A 13,553-nucleotide genomic window follows, 5' to 3' on the forward strand; every position below is an offset into this window, starting at 1 on the left:
CCCGCTCCTCCTCACGTAGCCTGCATCTCCTTGCAAGTGGGCTCCCACATCTTCCTCCTAAGACTCCCCGACAGACGCCACCTCTTTCTGAATTCTGACCAGGGCAACGAAATAAAAGTCAGCAGATGAGCTACTGTGTGCCATATTCCATCAGACATTCTATTTGACATAAAAAGCACTCTTGCTTTGATATTCCCCTCCAGGCTGCCCTGTGAAGGAGGTGAAGTCAGGGACCACTCCTCGGCTGTCTGCGCTCTCCAGCACCGGCCTAGCCTGCACACAGTAGGTGCTCGGTAAATGTGAGTGTCCGTGCTTTGAAATACGGTTGCAACAACCCTGGGGGTACTGTCATTTTAGGGGATGTGTTGCCTACTTTTTAAACTTTATGTTATGAAAAATTTCAAATATGCTCAAAAGGAGAGAGAGCAGCCTAATAACCCACCTCTGTCACCTGCCTCCAGTTAGTACCGACCCTTCGTCCGCCTTACGTCATCTATGTGCCGCTCTCTTTTCTTTTGCAAGACTATTTCTGTGCTCATCCCGGATATACCATTTCACCTGTAAATACTTCACTATGTATCTTTAAATGAAAACACAGCTGCGGGATAATACCTACCCCGGCTGTCCCTGGTAACTCCATATTTATGAAGACCCATAAGCTTGGAGAAGAGGAGGGCATGCAGGCAGGGACAGGCCACCGTGAGGCCGAGAGTCGGGTCAGCAGGTGGGTCATGCGGCCCCCGCTCCACTGCTGGGTCAGCGGGTGGCTCCGGCTAACCCGTGGGAAATCTGGGCCTCAGTTACCCGATTTTTAGTGTGAGAGGCTTGGTGTGCTTGCCTGAGGCAGAGGATGAGGCAGTGTTTGTGCTACTTCGGGGGGTGGGGCCAGTGTTCTTGGCAGCTGGAGGGCCCCCCCCAGGAGCCATGCAAGGAGGGAGGTCCCACCGAAGCTGGCTTTGTGGCTGCAGCCGCACCTGCTGAGAGTGGAGGCCGTGTCCTGAGCTGACCGGTGCCTGCGGAGTGAGGCAGGGTTTGAATGAGAGGCTCGGCCATCCTGCCGTGTGGGGGCCCCTGGACAAGAAGGCTGCACAGCCGTGTTTCCTGATCTATTCCTGTATCCGACAGCCCTGACTGAAGCATCGCTATGGCAACGGGAGAAAGGAAACTAAGGGGTTCAGGAATGCAGTGTGTAAGGCACACCTAAACAGCAGTAAGGGACGTCTTTACCGCGTTATGGAGCCTCTGTTGTTGAAGGGATGTGGACGCAGTCTTTTCCTTCCCCTTCAAGAGTGCTGTTGGCCTAGAACTAGATGAAGGAGCCCCGAGGGATGATCGGAGGAGCGGAGGCGAGGAGGGAAGCGCAAGCCGCAGAACCTGGGCTGGCGCTCCCCAGGGGCGGGCTCTGACGCCTGCTGCCCTGCTTGTCCACCCGGCCGGGTCCCGGGCCACCATGCTCGTGCTGGACGCGCAGGCACCGTCAGAGGGGCCGTGGGCGCTGCCGGCTGAGAGCACCCACACGCCGCCTCCGCAGCCTGCCCGGCGCGCACCTGGCCCGAACCTTCCTGATGCTCTGGTGGGGGGGGCATGCTCGCGGGCGGGGACGCGCTGTACACCCCATGCACCAGGGGATGGGTGTGGGCCTGGGCTGTGCTGGGACCCCGCGGGGCTTGGGTGCGGGGAACCGGGCACACAGCACGTGCAGGTGTGCGCAGCGTGCCCGGCTTGGGCGCTCCCCACCCTGCCTGCAGTAATGGTGGTGATGATGACTGTGCTCACCTCTGCTACACCCTGAGTGTGTGGCGGGCGTCGTTCCGTGCGGCCTGTGTGTCTTACCACCATAGCCCACACTACCCAGCACCCTCGGGGTGGTGGTCCCCTCCGTGGGGACGCGGCCTCCCAGAAGCAGCCTGCAGATAGGGCTTGCTGTGCCTCCGCGCACACCCCCCACACCCCACACACATACGTACACCCCCCCACGTGCGTACACGTGTGCACCCCCCCACATGCATACATGCGTGCGCCCCCACGTGTATACGCGTGCGCACCCCCCACGTGCATACACATAGGTGCACACGTATATAAATACACTCCGCACACACACACACACACAAACCTACACATGCACACACCCACATGCACACATGTACGCAGGCGCACACACATGTACACGGGCACACATGCACACACGTACACACTCCACACGTACACAGATGCACGTGTGTACACACCACACACGTATACACATACCACACACACACCACAGACATACCCCTCAGACACGTAATACACACACAGACCACACTCAGACACACATACACACAGACATATCACAGAGCACACACTCATATATATACACACACGGCAGACCACATGCACACACCACACACGTAGCCCAGAGACCCCCCCACACACCATACCACACACAGACTGTAACATACATACACACTCATATTTAATTCACATGTTCATTTATTTGGCTAGTATTTATTGAACACCTGCTATGTGACACTGTTCTAAGCACGGAGGACAGAGCTGTGGGAAAGGCATGGAACACCCTTGCTCTGCGGAACTTACATTCTGGTTTGGATAACCTGGTCCTGCTCGGCAAATCTGGCTTTGCAGAGACTTCTGGTTTTCAGGGAAGAACTGGGGCATTTGCACAGGACAAGGCACCAGGCAGCTGCGGCGCTGTATTTCTCGGTCTTCTCCAGACCTTCTGAGGTGGCGTGGACGAGGGGCCTGCAGCTGCCTGTGTCACGTCCTCCCTGCTGACTGCATGGCCAGCTGGCTCTGTGGGGACGGGGGCTGTCACCCAGGGGGCTTCCCTGGACGTTCTCCGAGGATCTTCCCACCTCACAGTGCATGTCCCCTTACTCCCTCTGTATGCACGCACCATCGGGCCTCCGGGAAGCTTACACAAGACTCCCCCCAGGTGGCAGTGCTGCTAAGTAGACGACAGAAGCCCAGCTAACTCCAAATCCAGTGCTCGGTTATGAATCAGTGCCGAACGTCATGTCCAGGGTAATGGGCTGAGAACCACGTGCCTCCTTTCAGAGCCCTCTGACTCCACAGGTGGCTTCCATCAGCCTGATAGCCCCCAAGCCAGAGCACTTGACCTCCCTCCAAGGCGGGAGGAAGAAGGAGGGCAATGCTGTTCAGCACCTGCCGGCCTCCCTCCTGTCTGCCTACGGCGTGGCTCTTACCTCCAGGAACAGCAGCGCCTGCCGAGCATCTTTTCATCTGCTCACGGGCTGTTCGAGTCTCTTATTTGGAGATATGTTTATTCAAAACCTTTGCCTCTTTATTTGGTTTATTTGTGTTTTGTTGTTGAATTGTGGACACTCTTTATATACTCTGGAAACTAGATCCTTATCGGTTGTGTGATTTGCAAATACTTCCTCCCATCCCGCAGCATATCTTTCCGTGCTCTCAAGTGTCTTTCAAAGCACGTAAGTTCTTAATTTTGATCGGGTCTAATTTATCTATTTTCCCTTTTGTTGTTTATGCTTCTGGTGTCACAGCCAAGGACCGTCACCAAATCCAAAGTCATGGGGATTTACCCCTGTGCTTTCTTGTAAGAATTTTGCAGTTTTGGCTCTTAGGTTTTATACTTAGCTTTTTACCCAATAATTTAACGTGGCTCTTCACACTGACGTGGGGGACCCCTGTCCTTACTCGCCCTGTGCTGCTGTGTTGGCCTCTGCAAGATTTGAGTAAAGCGAACTTGGGAAAGTAGCCGTGACAGAGGCTGTCTGAGACACCTTTATGACAGCGTGGCTTCCCGTTCCCAAGGCACAGAGCGTCCCCTGGGGCTGTGTTCATCCCACACGGCCCTGCCTTTAGGGTCACGGACCACAGAAAGTCAGGGGAGGCTGCACCAGGCTGGGTCCTCGCGGGCCATGCACTGGGGTCACATGGCTCCTGTCTCTCTGCTTCTGGACTCTACTCCATTCCCTCCTGGTCTGCTCACTTTCCCTGCGAGGTGCAAACGTTCTTCTTCTGCCCGTGGTTTTCAGAGGAGCCCGTCTCCTGGCCAAACAGGCTCCAGAGCCCCTTCCTGAATAGTGCTTGATGACCCTGCCCTGGAAGATCTGACCTAAGAACGGGGCCCAGCTGCTTCTCCCAGGCCTCGGGTCACCTCCTCTCTGCTACCTTTCCAGAGCTCTTCCCAGGCAGAGCTGCCCTCTCTCTCAGTCTCTGTGTCTCTGCATCTCTCTCTCTCTCTCTGTTTCTGTCTCTGTCTCTCTGTGTCTCTGTCCTTTTATCCCCCCTCTTTCTTTGGACCCTCCCAACGCCGTCTCCATGCCCCCTTCCCCTGCTGGGGACACCTGGCTGGACTGAGCGTGTCTCTGTTCCTGGACTGTAGGCTACTTGTGGGCAGGGACAGGGTCCTGCATCTTCAGAGCCTAGGAAGGGCCTGGCACACCCTCGGTGCTCAGTAAATGTTGGGTGATGAATCGAGGAGGCCCCAGTGGCGCCTTGGGAGCATACTTGTGTTTTTGTTCTAAACCGAGGGGACTCCGGAGGCAGGGCAGGTGTGGTGGAGCCTTGTGGGGTGGCTGGACCGCGGCAGGGGCCTGTTTCCCGAGAGCACGACTATGAGGGGTGCTCCGCAGATGAGGTTTCCAGAAGCATCAGCAGTCAGTCCTTCCCTTCCCGTGACTGGAGAAGTGGAAGAGTGTGGCTGTCTGTGCCCTGCTGCGTGCTGGAGCCACCAAGTCTGTGTGGGCACGAGAGCATCTTTGTCTGTTCTGATGAAGCTGCTTGGGGCTTCTCTTGGATGCGCGGCATGTGTGGGCCCATCGTGCCCCGTTTCTAACCGTGCGCCCGGGGGTGGAGCTGGTGCCAGGGTCGGACAGTTCAGCCTGACCCCCTGGAGGGGAAGGGGTCCTGCCTTGGCTTCTGCTCTGCTGGGTTCTCTCTGCAGGACTGTGCCGGCAACGAGGTGGCCACAGTGGTCTGGCCACGGAGCACAGGGAGGTCCACACCAGCGACTCTGCTCACTCCCAGGGCTGTGGATACCTGGGGATTCAGGAAGTTCTCTTGGACCAGCCAATTTTCTGGGATTTTTAGTTGAAGAATGGAAAACCAAGTGAGGGCAGAAGTGTGACCCTCACAGGATCGGGACCAGGTGGGGCCCAGGGGGCAGCTGGCGCTCAGCAGTGGACTCCGTTCTCCTGTAAGGCCTTGGCGTCCTTCAGGAGAGCATCTCAGACTTCCTGCTGCTGATGGGTGTGTGAGCTGTGGAAGAACCCATAGAAGAAAGGAAACGAGAGCCTGGCATTTTACCCCAGGTGATGACGTGCTGGTGAGTAAATGAGTGAGCTGTCTCGCTAGAATCCGGCTTTAAACCAAATGCTCCCTTCCATCCACAGGCAGGGTGCTTCCTCCTGGCGCCTCCCTGCCCCCAGCAGCTGCTTCTCATCCCACCTGCTCTCCGGTGTCTGTGCAGAGGAGGGACGAGAAGACTTCCACCACCAGAGGGCCGGTCAGCTGGTTCCGCCTCCACGCGAAAACCAGAGTGCCACTTTGCAGCACCGCTGATCAGACGCTCGAACGTGAGACCGGAAACTGTGGGACCCCTGGACGAGAACCGGGGTGAGCTCCTTGACCTCAGTCTTGGGGATGATGTTTTGAACCTGACACCAAAAACAAAGGCAACAAAGGCAAAAATAAACAAGTGGGACCACGTCAAACCAGAAAGCTCCCAGTCAGCAAAGGAAACTGCCCACAACCGTGAAAGGCAACCTACAAGATGGGAGACAGTATTTGCAAACCATCTCTCGGTTTAGAGGTTACTACCCAAAACACACAAGAAACACATACAGCTCAAGAGCATAAAGAACAAAAACCAACCAACCAACAAATACAAATTCAAGATCGAGCGAAGGACCCGAGCAGACGTTTCTCCAAAGACACGCAGGCGGCCAACACGCTCGTGAGAAGATGCTCGGCGTCACTCGTCATCCGGGAAAAGCAAGTCAGAGCCACGATGAGACACCACCTGACACGGGTCAGGATGGCCAGTGTCATGGAGACAAGAGCTGACCGGTGCTGGCGAGGGTGCTCGTGGGACGGCAGGGGCTGCCAGTGTGATCTGGAAATCCCACTTCTGGGTATTTATCAAAGGAAATGGGGCCGTTGTCTCTAGGAGATACTGTGCTACTCAGCCTTCAAAAGGAAGGGATTCCTGGGGTGCCTGACTGGCTCAGTGGGTTAAGCATCAGACTCTTGATTTCAGCTCAGATCATGATCTCGGGGTCCTGGGATGGAGCCTTGTGTTGAGCTCCATGCTCAGTGGGGAGTCTGCTTCTCCCGTTCCCTCTGCCCCTCCCCTGCTCTCTTTCTCTCTCTCTCTCAAATAAATAAATCTTTAAAAAAAAGAAGGAATTCCTGTCATTTGCCACAACATGGGTGAAACTGGAGGGCATTCTTCTTCTTCTTTTTTTTTTTTTTTAAAAGATTTTATTTATTTATTTGAGAGAGAGCGAGCTGAGCCAAAGGCAGACGCTTCACTGACTGAGCCATGCAGGCGCCCTGGAGAGCATTATTCTAAGTGAAATAAATCAGACACAAAAAGGGCAAGTAGTGCATGTTATCACTTATTCACGGAATCTAAAAAAACAGTTGAATTCATAGAAACAGAGAGTAGGAAAGTGGTTTCCAGGGGTTGGGTGTGTGTGTGGGAAATAGGAAGAGATTGGTAAGAGGGTATAAACATGCCATTGTAAGATGAATGAGGTCCGAGGGTCTAACGTGTACCACGGGGAGTATAGTTGCTGACACATAGGGGGCAGTGTGAGGGGATGGATGTGTGCCTTACCCTGAGGGCGAGACTCCTTTCACCCTGGGCACGCGCATCAGATCACCACACTGTTCGCTTCCAATATCGTAGTCCCCCTGCGCTCTCGTGAGTTCTGTTCCATGGTCTGGAGGTGAGCGTACGTTAAAAGCCAAAGTCAGCAAAGAGGACATTGTGTATTTTTTTCTAAATTGTTTTTTAAAGATTTTATTTATTTGAGAGAGAGAGAGAGAGACAGAGAGACAGAGATAGCAACAGAGGCATAGGTGGGGAGGAGAGGGAGAAGCAGATTCCTTGATGAGTGGAGAGTCTGACACGGGCTTGATCCTGGGACCCCAAGACCGTGACCTGAGCTGAAGGCAGATGCTTCACCGACTGAGCCACCCAGGCTCCCCTCTAATTGTTTATAACAAAAGACCTTTGTTATGGGGCGCCTGGGTGGCATAGCGGTTAAGCGTCTGCCTTCTGCTCAGGGCGTGATCCAGGTGTTATGGGATCGAGCCCCACATCAGGCTCCTCCACTATGAGCCTGCTTCTTCCTCTCCCACTCCCTCTGCTTGTGTTCCCTCTCTTGCTGGCTGTCTCTATCTCTGTCAAATAAATAAATAAAATCTAAAAAAAAAAAAAAAGACCTTTGTTATAACAAAAGACCTTTAGGCGGCGCTAAGAAACACCTTCTTGCCTCCTGCCGCCTCCTGCCCTCAAGGCTTTTCCTTGGTGCAGTGACCAAGTGCAAGGGGCGGGGGTGTGACGACGCAGAGACAGTGCAAGGACGTCTGTGTTCTCCTCGGTGAACGTTGGTGTGCCCCGCACAGTTACTCTCACAGGGACTCCAGCTCCCTGACCTTCTCAGCAGGGCGGGAGCGTGAAGCCCCGGTGCCCTGAGCTCCCTGGCTTGTCCTGACTGAACGTGTCCCCTACACCCATAGCACCGACTTGCACCGTCCCCAGGCCAGTTGGGAGGATGGTCGTCCAGGCGTGTTCTGGGTGCTTCATCTTCCCGTGGAGCCCTGCCTGAGAAAGGACGCAGTGGATATTTAAAAACTGGATTTAGGAAGGGGCGTCTGGCCAGGTGGAGCGTGCGGCTCTGGTTCCCAGGGTTGTGGGTTCGAGCCCACGTTGGGTGTAGAGATGACTTAAAAGATAGTTAAAATCTTTTTAAAAAATGCTAAAAAGATTGGATGTGGCGAGGGCTCAGTGTGGACACACTGCCAATGAGCCAGCCCGTGCCACAACGGGCCCATCTTCGTTCTCACCACTGGGGGTCTCAGACTCAAAATTTCTTAAAAAATGTCTTGGTGAAGTAAGAATAAAGCTAATTCCTTAGGTTTTTAAAAAATCCTCACATTGTTATGATTTCAGACCTATAATCTGCTCTTTCACAAATCTCTCAGTCGCATAAAGCCCCGTCCCTTCTCTGTAGAACCGAAGGCTCTTTGTTCGCGACTCAGAAGCGCTTAGCCGCTCTGCGAGAAGCTGCTGGAGGCGGACGGGGCAGCACACGGGCTCACGTGCTTTTGCAACATGAGAGCACGCACGGTCACGAAGGAAAATCCCCTCAGGAGGATGTCAAGGCATTAAAAAAAATCCCAGGTACCAACATGGGGGATTACCAGCGTGTTTTAGATTCAAGTTCATTTTCATAATGGGCTTCATTTTCCTTGGATTCTGCGGGGTTTTGGCCTCTGCCACGAGGAATAAGCTCTCATCCCGCTAAATTAGGATTGGCCCTTTGTAGTCCTTGTCTTTGGGGAAGAGTAAATTGTTTGAGAAGGTGCCGGAGTGACCTTGTGCTCTGTGTTAATCAGGAGCCATCCATGCAGCTCTTCTGAACGTCAGCCTTTCGTCTGGACTTGTCTTTCTCCCGGCCATGAGTTGTCACGGGGGGAGGACATGCTTTGGAGACAGAAACCCAGATTTGCATCAGGTTTCTGCCACGTACTTTACTTTGCCATGCCTCAGTTTCCCTTTCTGTACAACGTGGCTCAGTTTACCTGCCTCATTGGATCCTTATGTGTGTGAATGGGATGGTTGAGCCCGCCTTAGAGCGTGGCTGTGGGCCCCTCTCCCCCAGCCTCACAGCTCGGGGCAGGATGGCCTTGCCACCAGCCTGGGCAGGAGCAGGAGGGGCCGGGGACTCTGCCTGCTCCCGGCAGGACTTGCTTGCTGTCGACCTCACCACCACAGTGTCTCTGGCGGACTGCCGAGTGACCCTGTCACTTCCTCCCACCTGGTTCACTTTGTTCTGCAGGAAACACCCAGCACGGTCATGCTCACCTGGACTTGCGGCCCCGAGGGTCTCCGCACCTCCTGACCTCACCTCCTGTCCCCTGCCAGCAACAGGCAAAGAAGAGAGTTACTCTCCTGGCAAGAGGGATGGGTCTGACTCTCCCACGGTGAAGGCGCTGCCGTGGGGGGCTGAGGAAGAGTACGCGGACTTGGGGCGCCCATCCGGCGTTTCAGTGCCCAGGGTAGAAGCGCGTCTGCAGCTGCGTGGGAAGACCTGCGAAGGCAGGGGCATGCACCCCTTGGGCACCTGCTGGTGTGATGACACCGCCCCCACCCCCCGGTGTCAGAGGGGGCCCAGCACGCACGTGAGCAGCTAGGAGGACCTGCGTGGGGAGCCCAGCTTGCTGGGTGGCGGCTATAGGGCGCACTTCTGCCCCTTGTCCTTGCGATACACAATTCTGTGACACTTGTCGGGGGTCCCGGTGGAACCCTGCCTGACCACCTGTCATAGCAACTCCAGTGCCACGCCCTTAAACGGCTCCTCCCCTGCCCCCTCCCCCCGCCGATCCCCGGCGCCCAGGACTGCTTCCCACGTGAGTGATCCTGCAGACTTGGCTCGGCGAGCCCAGTGACGTTCAAGTGATGCCCGAGATTGGTTTTTATCGGATCTGCGCTGTTTCTCAGATGGATTAGAAGTGTAGCGTGGAAGGAGGCAGAGAGGGAAATGTGAGGTGAGAGGAGGAAGAGGGACTTTGAAGCCCGGAGCATCACGCAGGGGCCGGGAGGCAGGGGAGCAGGTCATCCGGCTGCTCTTCGTGCGCAGTGGGACTGTAGCCGTTAGTGGTAGGCGAGGCCATGCGACCAGTGCCTCCCGCACCGTGACGGAGACACGAGACTTTATCCTCCGGGTTGGGGGTGACGATCCACACGCCAAATCCAGCCCAACACACATTCCTGTAAATCAAGTTTTATTGGCACACGGGGTGCTGGTCTCACCCTGCTGAGCAGAGCCGGGAGGCTGCAAAGGGAACCTCACTCCACACAATCAGAAGTTCCTCTCTGGCCCCTTACAGCATGAGTTTGCCATCGGCCCTTTGGGGGGAAGCAGAGCCAATGGGGGGCAGTAAGCAGGCGTGACAAGATTGGATAATTTCCTAGAGGTCACTTTGTCGGGTGGTGTCGGATGAGGAAGGGAGTGGCCTGGCCGAGGACGTTCAGAGCTGCATGCCGTGGCCGGAGGTGGTGGGTGGTCAGGATGGAACGAAGACAGTGCCCGTGGGGCTGGACAGGAGAGCGTGGCCCTGGGTCACATGGAGGAAGAAGGGCCGGCGAGGGGGACCGTGAGGGCAGCACGTGCACCGCGGGGCTGACTTCTCCCAGGGTCACCAGCTCACCAGCGGCTGTGGTCACAGGGGAACTTCAAGCTCAGGGCCCTTTCCTGGCTCAGCAGTGAACTGACTTGCCCCCGTGTGTTACCACATAGGACGTGTGGTGGGGAGGACTACGTGAGCATGGCCCCAGTTGCGGAGGGCCGGGAGTGCCACGTATGTTGTGATGTGGGTGGAGGAGGCGCTCCCGTCAGCAGGAGGAGGCCGCATAACAGGCGGGAATGGCGCTGCATTTCTGCACCCGTCTGCAGAAGCCGCGGGAGCCTGGCTGGTGTTCCCGTGGAACACGCTCCTGATAACGTCATCCTTTATTTCTTGCTTGGTCCTAGGGATGCCTCTTGTAAGTGAGGAGCTGGGAGGAAAGGCGCCTGTAAATCCCATTCAGGACCCTTGTCCGCTTTGTTCTGTCTCAGTCGTGCTTGCGAGCAACAGTGTAAACTTCTGTCTGCCTTTTTCTCAGCCCGTGAACGTGCGCTTCTGCGTGTCCGTCTTCCTCCTCCGCACTCGTGTGTGTTCCCAGCTCCTGTTACGCCTCCGTTACCTGGGGCTGTTCGTCATTTGATGACATTTTAGAAGCCGTCATCAAGGCGGCTTGTTGGCTGCCTTCTCTTTGACCAAACTCTAAGCCAAGTTTACCTTCTTACTCTGCGCGTAAAGCTTTATGAGGGCAGTTATAGCTGGAATTCCTAAATTTAAGACAAAGAAAAGTCCTTATAAATATTTTGGAATTCTTCGGTTAATTTGTAATATCACAGAAGTCACTCTGTATATCATACTAGATCATTTGAGTTTGAAAGTTTAAAAAAACTGCAATTAGAATATACCTCTTTATTTTTATGGCAGCATAATTGATGTGACTAAAGCTTCTGAGGCATTAACTATTTTTCTATTAGAAAAAGTACGCTCTGCATCAAAAACCGGGGATGTACTGTATGGTGACTAACACAATATAATAAAAAATCATTATTAAAAAAAAAAAAAAGTACGCTCTGACCTTCTGGCTTGTGTGTGGTAACTGCGGGGCCCTAGTCCCGCAGGCCTTAGAGTGAGGCTCCGGGTGGATCACCCTTGGTCGTACGCCTGCTCTCCTCCTGGGGAAGCCTGTCTACTGTGGGCCCCTGTGTCTGCGCTCAGTCTTGCGTCCTGTCCCCTCTCTGCTGTCCCCCTCCTTGGGGGATACTGTTTGCTCCCAGGGCTGCGGGATCCAGACTGATGGTCCCCACGTGTCTGTCTGCCCTGACTCTCCCCTGAGCTGCCTGCTTCAAGGGCTCCCCACCTGGCGCCTAGAACACATCTGAAAACCCCACTCAGATGCTTCCCTGCTGCTTTCCACATCCTGGTTGGCGGCACCATGGGCCGCCAGATCACAGCACGGAAACGTGAGAACCACCCTGTCGTCCCCCTTTTCTCTCAGCTCCACTCGGTCTCTCTCGGTCCTCCTGGCCCGACGCGACCAGCCATCTGCTTACAAACCACCCTTGCTGTTGACCACTGTTCGCTGGAGTGCTGGGCCCTGTGATAGTCCTGCCCACTCTCCCTCTGTACTTATGGCTTGTGCTTCACGCAGGAACCATAATTATCTCCTTAAAATGTAAATTACTTCCCATCACTGCCCCTCGTAAAACCCTCTTAATAGTCTCTCTCACACTTGGAACAAAATCCCAAATCCTTACCCTGATCTGTAAGGCCTCACGTGGCCTGGTGTGGGTTTTTCCTTAAAATTCCCTGGATGGCCAGAGCTCATCCTTTGTGCACTAAAAATTCCCACTCTCCTTGTCATTATTATATTGCTTTAGTTCAGATGTTAGTTGCTATGTTAAGAGGATAAAGCACATGTTTACATATTTTAATCAATAAATTATGCTACTGGTATGGCCCTTACATATTTAAACGATTCTAATGGGTCTTCTTGAAATATCATTAAGGACGGTATGTCCTTGACATCCATCTCAGGAACAGGGACGTGCGGGAAATTCTCTGCATTGTAGCTCTTGTGTTCTTGGCCGGTTGGAGTGATCGGGGGAAGTGTCGCCCTCATCCTGTTTCTGTCCTCCCCGAGCGGGCACCCCACAGCCTTCTTTTCCTTCCTTCTGAAGTCCTTTGCTTTTCATGTAAGCTTCAGAGTAATCTTGTCTACACATACACGAGTTTTGGTGGGCATTGCATTAATCCATATGTTGGTCTGGGGGCGACCGACGTCTTCGCTGTGTCGTACCTGGCAATCCGTGATCGTGGTGCATCTCCCGTTACGTTTATCTTCTCTGATTGCTTTCTTCGGTATTTTGTGGTTGTCAGCACACAAGTCCTGTAGGGTTTTGTTAGATCTACACCTAAGCATTTCACCTTGAAAGTAATTGTACGTAGTACTGCGTTTTACTCTCTGTATCTCTTCATGGCTGGTGTGTAGAAATACAGTGGATTTCTGTTCATTGATCCCATCTCCTGGGAACTTCCCCAATTCACTTTTTAGTTCTAGAGCTTTTTGTAGATTTCTTGGGACTCTGTGCAGACAGTCATGCCATCCACAAGTAGAAACCATTTTATTCTTTCCTTTCTGGTTGGTATGCTTTCATTCCCTTTTCTCACCTCGTTGCATTGGCCTGATTTCCCAGCACTGTTTCGAGTCAGAGCGGTGAGAACAGACATCTTTACCTTGTTCCCAAAGTGACAAGTGAGGCGTTCAGCCCTTCACCAGTGAGTATGAAGTTAGCTTTGGCTGTTGGTAGATGTTGATAATTAAGTTGAGGAAGTTCCCTTCTATTCTTACTTTTCTGAGAGTTTTTATCATGAATGGGTGCAATCTTTTTCAAATGCTTTTTGTACATTGATTGATATGACCATGTGATTTTTATCCTTTAGCATGACAATATGGTGGATTACATTGGTTTTTTGTTTTCTTTTGTTTTTACTAACTGACAGACTTTTCGCATCTTTATTATTGAACTTTGAATTCACTCTTGTGTTTGGTGCACAGGTGTTCTTGTTTTTTACTTAATTTTTTTGAAGAGTTTTAAAATTTATTTTAGAGAAGGGGTGGGAGAAACTGATGGAGAGGGACAAGCAGAGTCCTCACTGAGTGTGGAGCCCAGTGCGGGTCTCAATCTTACAATCCCAAGATCATGACCTGAGCCGAA

The 13,553-nt window shown here is 53.5% G+C and overlaps 1 long non-coding RNA gene across 1 annotated transcript in view; it reads left to right on the forward strand.

Annotated features, from left to right (window-relative positions):
* Positions 1-213: 213 nt before the first annotated feature.
* Positions 214-13,553, forward strand: part of LOC103658948 — a 234,646-nt gene continuing 221,306 nt past the window's right edge. The window contains exon 1 of the long non-coding RNA XR_567362.2: positions 214-299. This is a non-coding gene — a long non-coding RNA (uncharacterized LOC103658948). The remainder of the gene's footprint in view (positions 300-13,553) is intronic.

This window comes from Ursus maritimus, unplaced genomic scaffold (assembly GCF_017311325.1).
Source record: "Ursus maritimus isolate PB19 unplaced genomic scaffold, ASM1731132v1 scaffold_6, whole genome shotgun sequence".
Lineage (NCBI taxonomy): Eukaryota > Metazoa > Chordata > Mammalia > Carnivora > Ursidae > Ursus > Ursus maritimus.